Raw genomic sequence first — 8,037 nt, 5'->3', positions numbered from 1 at the left:
AGGATCACGAGGTCAGGAGATCGAGACCATCCTGGCTAACACGGTGAAACCCCGTGTCTACTAAAAAAATACAAAAAAAAACTAGCCAGGCAAGGTGGTGGCGCCTGTAGTCCCAGCTACTCTGGAGGCTGAGGCAGGAGAATGGCGAAAACCCGGGAGGCGGAGCTTGCAGTGAGCTGAGATCCGGCCACTGCACTCCAGCCTGGGCGACAGAGAGAGACTCCGTCTCAGGAAAAAAAAAAAAAAAAAGGTTGGAGAGAAAAAAAACAAAATAAACTTAAAAATTTTTAAAAGTTTCTGTATGCTCAAACTCACCACAAACAAAAGTAAAGGGTGAGTGACAAAGATGAAGGAAATATTTAGAAACAGGCCGGGTGTGGTGGCTCACGCCTGTAATCCCAGTACTTTGGGAGGCTAAGATGGGTGGCTCGCCTGAGGTCAGGAGTTCGAGACCAGCCTGACCAATGTGGCGAAACCCCGTCTCTTCTTAAAAATACAAAAATTAGCCAGACGTGGCGGCGCGTGCCTGTAATCCCAGTTATTCAGGAGGTTGAGGCAGGAGAATTGCTTGAACCCAGGAGGCAGAGGTTGCAGTGAGTGGAGACTGAGCCATTGCACTCCAGCCTGGGCAACAAAAGCAAACCTCCATCTCAAAAAACAAAAAGAAAGAAAATATTTGAAAGCAAGTGACAGATAAAATATCATTCATTCATTCAGTCATTCATCCAACAGTTAATTGGAGGGTGCCTATTAGGCACCAGACGTTGTCTCAAGTGCTGGCAACTTTCACATAGACAAGTGACAAAACCCCTGCCCTCTTGGTTCTCACATTCTAATGGGGTGGGGAGGACAAGCAACAAAGAAATAAACACATCGTACGTCAGATAGTGGTTATGGAGAAAAGCCCAGCAGGAAGAGGACAGAGAGCGTGAAGAAAGTGAGTAAAGATGCAAGGCGTCCAAAAACAAGTAAGAAAAAGTCAAACAACACAACAGGAAAAGGGGCAAAGAATAGCAACACAGAATTCACCGACCAAGAAACGCAAATCTCCAGTAATCCACAAAAGCCATGCTCTACCCACTAAAACAAGGCAGCGCGATGATCCACCCGACAGGCTGGCAAACATTCAAGAACTGGGGAGGGTGGAGAATGAGTGAACTTGTGCCTTTCTGGTGGGAGTGTAAGTTGATAACATTTTTTAAAGAAAGCAATTCGACAGAACCTATCCAAATGTTTAAAGCACATGCTCTTCAACCCTGCAACCTCTCTTCTGGGTAAAGAAACTTGTCCAAAGATTTCCGAGGCCGCATTGTCTGTATCGGGAGGAAAAATGGAATACAAAATTTTTACACTTCTATCAAGTATCTGTAAAAACAAATGATGAGGTAAATCTACACACGCTGATCCAGAACAAGCTCCTAGATAAAGTGAAGAAAAGTGAGTTGCCAAATAAGTTCGTGTAGTATGATCCCATTTCAATAAAAACAAAAAAGAGAAAGCTCTACATTCTTGTTTGTTTTTTGGTTTGTTTCGTTTCAGTTTTGTTTTTGTTTTGTTTTTTTCTTTTTTAGGCAACTCTGTCACCCAGGCTAGAGTGCAGTGGTTGATCACAGCCCACTGCAGCCTCAACCTCCCAGACAAAAGCCATTCTCCCACCTCAACCTCCTGGGTAACTGGGACCACAGGCGCACGTCACCACACCCGGCTAATTTTTTGTATTTTTGGTAGAGATGGGGTTTCACCATGTTGCCCAGGCTGGTCTCCTGGGCTCAAGCAATCTGTCTCAGTCTCCCAAAGTGCTGGGATTGCAGGCATGAGCCACCGCACCTGGCCTACGTTCTACATGAACATAAATGTGTATGAAAAGCTCTAAGAGAAAAAGCCCGGTTACAAATCAAGGAAAAAGCGTTGAACCACCAGAAGGAGATGGTGACTCAGTAAGCCTCAGGGCACCCCTCAGTTGGGGCTGCTGGGGAAGCGGGGGGACAAGGCTGCCACTACGCGGGATTTGACTGTGGTCTGGACTGTGAAGGAGAACCCCGAGGCTGGCTGAAGGTGTGGGGGAGCCATGGACCTGACAAGGAAGGAGAACGATGGGCCAGCAGGGAGGCTGCGGACTTCAGAGAGGAGGGATCTCAGGAAAAGCCCTGAGCAGGCCAAGAGGGGCGGGCTCAGGCTAGGTGGACACAAAGGCCCCGGTGACATTGACCACACCACTCAGGCTGGGGATTCCCTCTGCACCCTGTGCTGGCCGACCTGACTGGAATGGCTTCACCCGCCCCTCCCCTGACCATCCTTGAGGCCCCTCAGGCCTCACTTCCTCCAGGAAGGCTTCCCAGATCCCCAGGCTGAATCAAGGGCTTCTCCCAGAGCCTCCCAGAACCTGGGCTCGCCTCTGGCCTTCACAGGCCTCATCAAGGCACCCACCCAACACTGGTGCCTCCCTGAAGCCAAGGAGTGGGCCTTGGCGGGCTCACGTTCCCCGCACCTGGCTCAGGCCTGGCCCGCAGTGTTGGCTGACGGACAGCCGGTGAGCTGTTTGCCCTGTGTCTCCATTGGTGGCCTTGGGTAGGTACCAGGCCTCCCTGGGGGAGCTGTGAGCCCTTATTACGGTTTAATCCCCATCTCTCTGAAAGGCAACATCCTGTCCTTCTCTTGCCCACCATCCCAGTGCAGGGGCCAGATTCTGCCCTGGCCAAGGGCCAGGCCGAACGGGGGAGGCCTGTCTCGGAGCAGGATGTAAGGGCGCCCACACAGCCCAGGATCTTTTTCCGTGGCTCAGAACTCGCTGTACCAGGTGGCTGCCTCTGCTGGGTGTCACCTTGCTTCTCACAGCCCCCTCTCTGCTCACATCCTGTTTCCACCCCTCCAACACTGCTGGGCCCCCGCGCCCCTGGTCTCCGCCCCCAGCTGCTGGGTTTTCACATGGCCTTTCCTGGGTTGTTCTAGGGGCACAGGCCTCTTATTTTTAGCTCCTTGGGGGCTGAAGGAATTTACATCTGAGTCTCCTCTCCTGAAGAGATAGACGGTTTCAGATGTGTCTAATGTGATCTCCCGGGCAGCCTCAGCCTAGGCCAGCACCAAGGCAGAGGGGAAGGAGTGAGACGGCCAGCCCAGCATCCGGAAGCTCCAAGCCCGCTTCACCCCCGGCACACCGTGTGGCCTCAGGCAGGGCCCACAAGCCAGCTGAGCCCCACTTTCCTCAGCTACCAAGTGGGAACCCTGGGGAGGTGACCCCACCGGTGTGAGCCAGGAATAAGGATGCCCATGGGACGGGCAGGGAGGCCCTGGAGATGCCAATGTCAGGGGAAGGAGCCCTCACTCTGGGCAGGAGCCTCATCTACCATATCATCCTGAGCACATTTATCACACATTTGTTATTTTCCCTAATTATCCCAGAAATTCCTCCACACTAGGAAATTTGGAACACACAGAAAAGATGGGAGAAGACAGTAATGCATTGCCCATAACCCATCACAGTTCCTATGTGGAGTTGCCCCCCCCCGAGCCCTTTGCAATGCACTCAGAACGAAAGGCAGGAGAGGAGGTTCCTTACTGAAAACAAAAGCATACTGTTAGCCAATAGGGCCTGGCAGGGAGCCCCAGGCAGTGTCCACCGGCCCTCCTCAGGCAGCATCAAGGGACCCAAGCCCCTCTCCCCCTTCCCTTCCTCCTTCCCGGCTCATCCCAGCAGCCGCTCCCTGGTGGCGGCGCTCCCAGAGCCCTGCAGTTTCTCCCCTCCCGAGGTGGGTGAGGGGTGGGCTGCAAGGCCGGGCCTGCCCCCAGGGGACGGCAGCAGACATCCTGCGGTGAATATGACTGGTGGTCACTGGTCCCAATCTCCTTCCTACCAGACGCAGAGTCTTGTCCTACTCAGACCTCTCACACTTGGCGAGCCATGTGACTTACTCCAGCCAATGAAACACCACCTCCAGACTTCGCAATAAAAAGCCCTGTGTGATTTTCCCACTTGCTCATCCTCTGCCATGCTGACGGAGAAGATCTCGAGTTCTCCAGGCACCGCAGCTGCATGACAGCCAGTCGGCCACATCCGAAGGGCTCTGCCTACTTTTCGACTGTTGACAACCCACTCCCTGTGGCCCTGTTCCACCACACCCCCAACTTCCATCCTAATTTTCAGTCTATTAAATGGTGGTGGCCACCCCACCACCACCTAGGTCCTCAGTTTCTCCTCAACCTTCAGACAGTTAGTGACGTGTACGCTGTTCACTCCACTCCTGTGGACCCTATTTATAATTTCATAAATAAAATAAACTATTATGAAATTATATTTTGGCATATACAAGGAATTTTTACAAATTAAGAAGAAAATCAGGGGAACTATAGGAAAAATATCAACATAAAAATGGTTATAGTCGACCGGACGCAGTGGCTTATGCTTATAATCCCAGCACTTTGGGAGGCCAAGGTGGGTAGAACACCTGAGGTCAGGAGTTCGAGACCAGCCTGGCCAACATGGTGAAACCCCGTCTCTACCAAAAATACAAAAAATAAAAACAAAAAATTAACCGGGCATGGTGGCAGGTCCCTGTAATCCCTCCCAGCTACTCGAGAGGCTGAGGCAGGAGATCTGCTTGAACCCGGGAGGTGGAGGTTGCAGTGAGCCAAGATGGGGCCACTGCACTCCAGCCTGGGCAATGGAGTGAGACTCCATCTCTAAGAAAAAAAAAAAAAAAAAGGATTATAGTTACAATAGGCAATTCATGTAAGGGAAATCCCAATGGTTAACAAGTATAACAAGAAATATTTAACTCCCTAGTAATTACAGAAATCAAAATTATAACTGAGATATCCCTTGTATACCATCCAGATTGGAAAAACTAAATAAAAATAAAAAATAAAAGATAATATTGATCAAGCATGGTAGCTCACTCCTGTATTCGCAGCACTTTGGGAGGCCAAGGCAGGCAGATCACGTGAGGCCAGGAGTTCAAGACTAGCCTGGCCAACATGGCAAAACCGTCTCTTCTAAGAATACGAAAATCAGCTGAGAGTGGTGGCACATGTCTTTAATCCCATTACTTGGGAGGCTGAGGCAGGAGATTGCTTGAGCCAGGGAGGTGGAGGTTGCAGTGAGACGAGATCGTGCCACTGCCCTCCAGCCTGGGTGACAGAACAAGACTCTATCTAAAAAATAAAAAAAAGTCATGTAGGGAAAGCAACATGACACTATTGAGTAAAAAAGGAGTATACTGGCTACCCCCATATTAGCAAATCTTTCTGTCTCTTTAGTCTTAAAAAACAAAAAAAGCAAAAACACATTTCCTGTAAGGTATATGGAATAAGGCAAGGGAGAAAAAAAATAGGGGAGTGAGACTCCCATTCTGCCTCATATGAAATAAGAAATAATGTTAGAAACATCCTAAATGTCATCCAAGACCCTTACCTCACACCATATATAAAAATGAACTAACTGGAACAGATCAAAGACCTAAATGTAAAATCTGAAATTATACAATGTATAGAAGAAAAACACAGGAGAAAATATTTATATCTTGAACTGGACGAAGTTTTCTTAGAACACAAAAAAGCACAGGTCGGGCGTGGTGGCTCATGCCTGTAATCCCAGCACTTTGGGAGGCCGAGGTGGGCAGATCATAAGGTCAGGAGATCGAGACCATCCTGGCCAACATGGTGAAACCCTGTCTCTACTAAAAATATAAAAATTAGGCCGGGCGCGGTGGCTCAAGCCTGTAATCCCAGCACTTTGGGAGGCCAAGACGGGCGGATCACGAGGTCAGGAGATCGAGACCATCCTGGCTAACACGGTGAAACCCCGTCTCTATTAAGAAATACAAAAAACTGGCCGGGCGAGGTGGCGGGCGCCTGTAGTCCCAGCTACTTGGGAGGCTGAGGCAGGAGAATGGCGTGAACCCGGGAGGCGGAGCTTGCAGTGAGCTGAGATCCGGCCACTGCACTCCAGCCTGGGTGACAGAGCGAGACTCCGTCTCAAAAAAAAAAAAAAAAAATATAAAAATTAACAGGGTGTAGTGGCACGTGCCTGTAATCCCAGCTACTCAGGAGGCTGAGGCATGAGAATTGTTTGAACCGAGGAGGTGGAGGTTGCAGTGAGCTGAGATTGTACCACTGCACTCCAGCCTGGCAACCGAGCAAGACTCCATCTCAAAAAAAAAAACAAATCACACACACAAAAATAAACAATTGATAAACTGAACTTCGTCAAAATTAAAACCTTTTACTCTTTGAAAGACATCATAAAAAAACAAAAGGCCTGCTGGATGCAGTGACTCATGCCTGTAATCCCAGCACTTTGGGAGACCAAGGCAGTGGATCATGAGGTCAGAAGACCAGACTGGCCAACATAGTGAAACCCCCATCTCTACTAAAAGTACAAAAATTAGCTAGGCATGGTGGTGCACGCCTGTAGTCCCAGCTACCCGGGAGGCTGAGGCGGGACAATCTCTTGAACCCGGAAGGCGGAGGTTGCATTGAGCGAAGATCATGCCATTGCACTCCAGCCTGGGCAATGGATCAAGACTCCATCTTAAAAACAAAACAAAACAAAACAACACAAAAAGGCAAGCCAAGACAGGGAAGAAAATATTACCAACACACATATCATACAAAGGACACATATCTACACATCTAAAATATATAAATACATGATTCAACAATAAAAGGACAAATAATCAGATTTTTAACTGAGTGAAGGTTTTGAATAACCATTCCCTCAAAGAAGATACGCAAATGGCCAATAAGCACATGAAAAGATGCTCAACATCATTAGTCATTAGAGAAATGCAATTCAAAACCACAATGAGATAATATTTCACACACACAGGGAAATATTGGGTAGATAGAATAAGTGGGTAGAATGGGTAGAATTCTAGGGATGGGTAGAATAAACGGATGGGTAGAATAAAGAACAAGTGTTGTTGAGGATGTGGAGAAGGTGCAACCCTCATAAATTGCTGGTGTGAATGTCAAATGGTGCAGCTGCTTTGGAAAATAGTTTGGTGATTCCTCAAAAAGTTAAACATCCAGTAACCATGTTACAGGTAGTCAGACAGGCGTGAGCCGGGCAGAGAGGACTCTCCCCCAACCCAGTAGGAATGTTGGGTGGTGGTTCGGCAGTTAGTGCATTGCCTCTCTAACGGTGATAAATTGGCAGCTGGCCCCAGCGAGAGCCCATTTCCTGACGGTCCACACCTATTGCACTAAGGTATTAATTAAAAGCAGGTGCCAGGGAGAAGCAACTTCCGAGACATATGCATTAAGAGACAAAATGATGGACCTCCTGGGGGCCCCCCACCAGAAGAGGGAAGAAAGCCTCAGATGGGCACGTGCACAGCTTCCTAAACACACTGCACGTGCTCACTTCCCAAGGGTAAGGAGGGCACTGCGCATGCGGGAAGCCCACTTGTGGGAAGAATCATGAGAAAGGGGCACAAGGCACCAGAAGTGGGCGAGCCTATAAAGTCCTTGGATCAAGGTTAAACATCACACTTGTTCTTTGAGTTGCCGGCTTGGGCCTCTTCGAAGCTTACTTTACTTTCTTTCCTGTTCTAAAGCCTTTTAAAATAAACTTCCATTCCTGCTCTGAAAATTTGCCTTGATCTCTTTTTTTGACCTCAGTCGAATTATTTCTTCTGAGGAGGCAAGCACTGAGGTTGCTGCAGACCCGTACGGATTCGCCGGTAACTCTGATACCTTCCACCAGTAATAACCACAGGACCCAGCAATCCCACTCCTCCTTACACCCAAGAGAATTATAAACATACGTCTTTACAAAGTGTGTACATGAGTGTTCATCAACGGCATTATTCACAATAGCCACAAAGTGGAAAACGACCCAAATGCCCAGCAATGAATGAATGGACAAAATATGGTCATCTACACAGTAGAATATTGTTCGGCCCAGTGGCTCTCGCCTATGATACCACACACACACACACACACACACATACACACACACAGAGAACCCTGGGAGAGTGAGACCCCATCTCAAACATACACACACACACACAGAGAACCCTGGGAGAGTGAGACCCCATC

Source organism: Theropithecus gelada, chromosome 13 (genome assembly GCF_003255815.1).
Source record: "Theropithecus gelada isolate Dixy chromosome 13, Tgel_1.0, whole genome shotgun sequence".
NCBI lineage: Eukaryota > Metazoa > Chordata > Mammalia > Primates > Cercopithecidae > Theropithecus > Theropithecus gelada.
The sequence above is the reverse complement of the archived record's forward strand: the minus strand, read 5'-3'. Positions refer to the sequence as shown.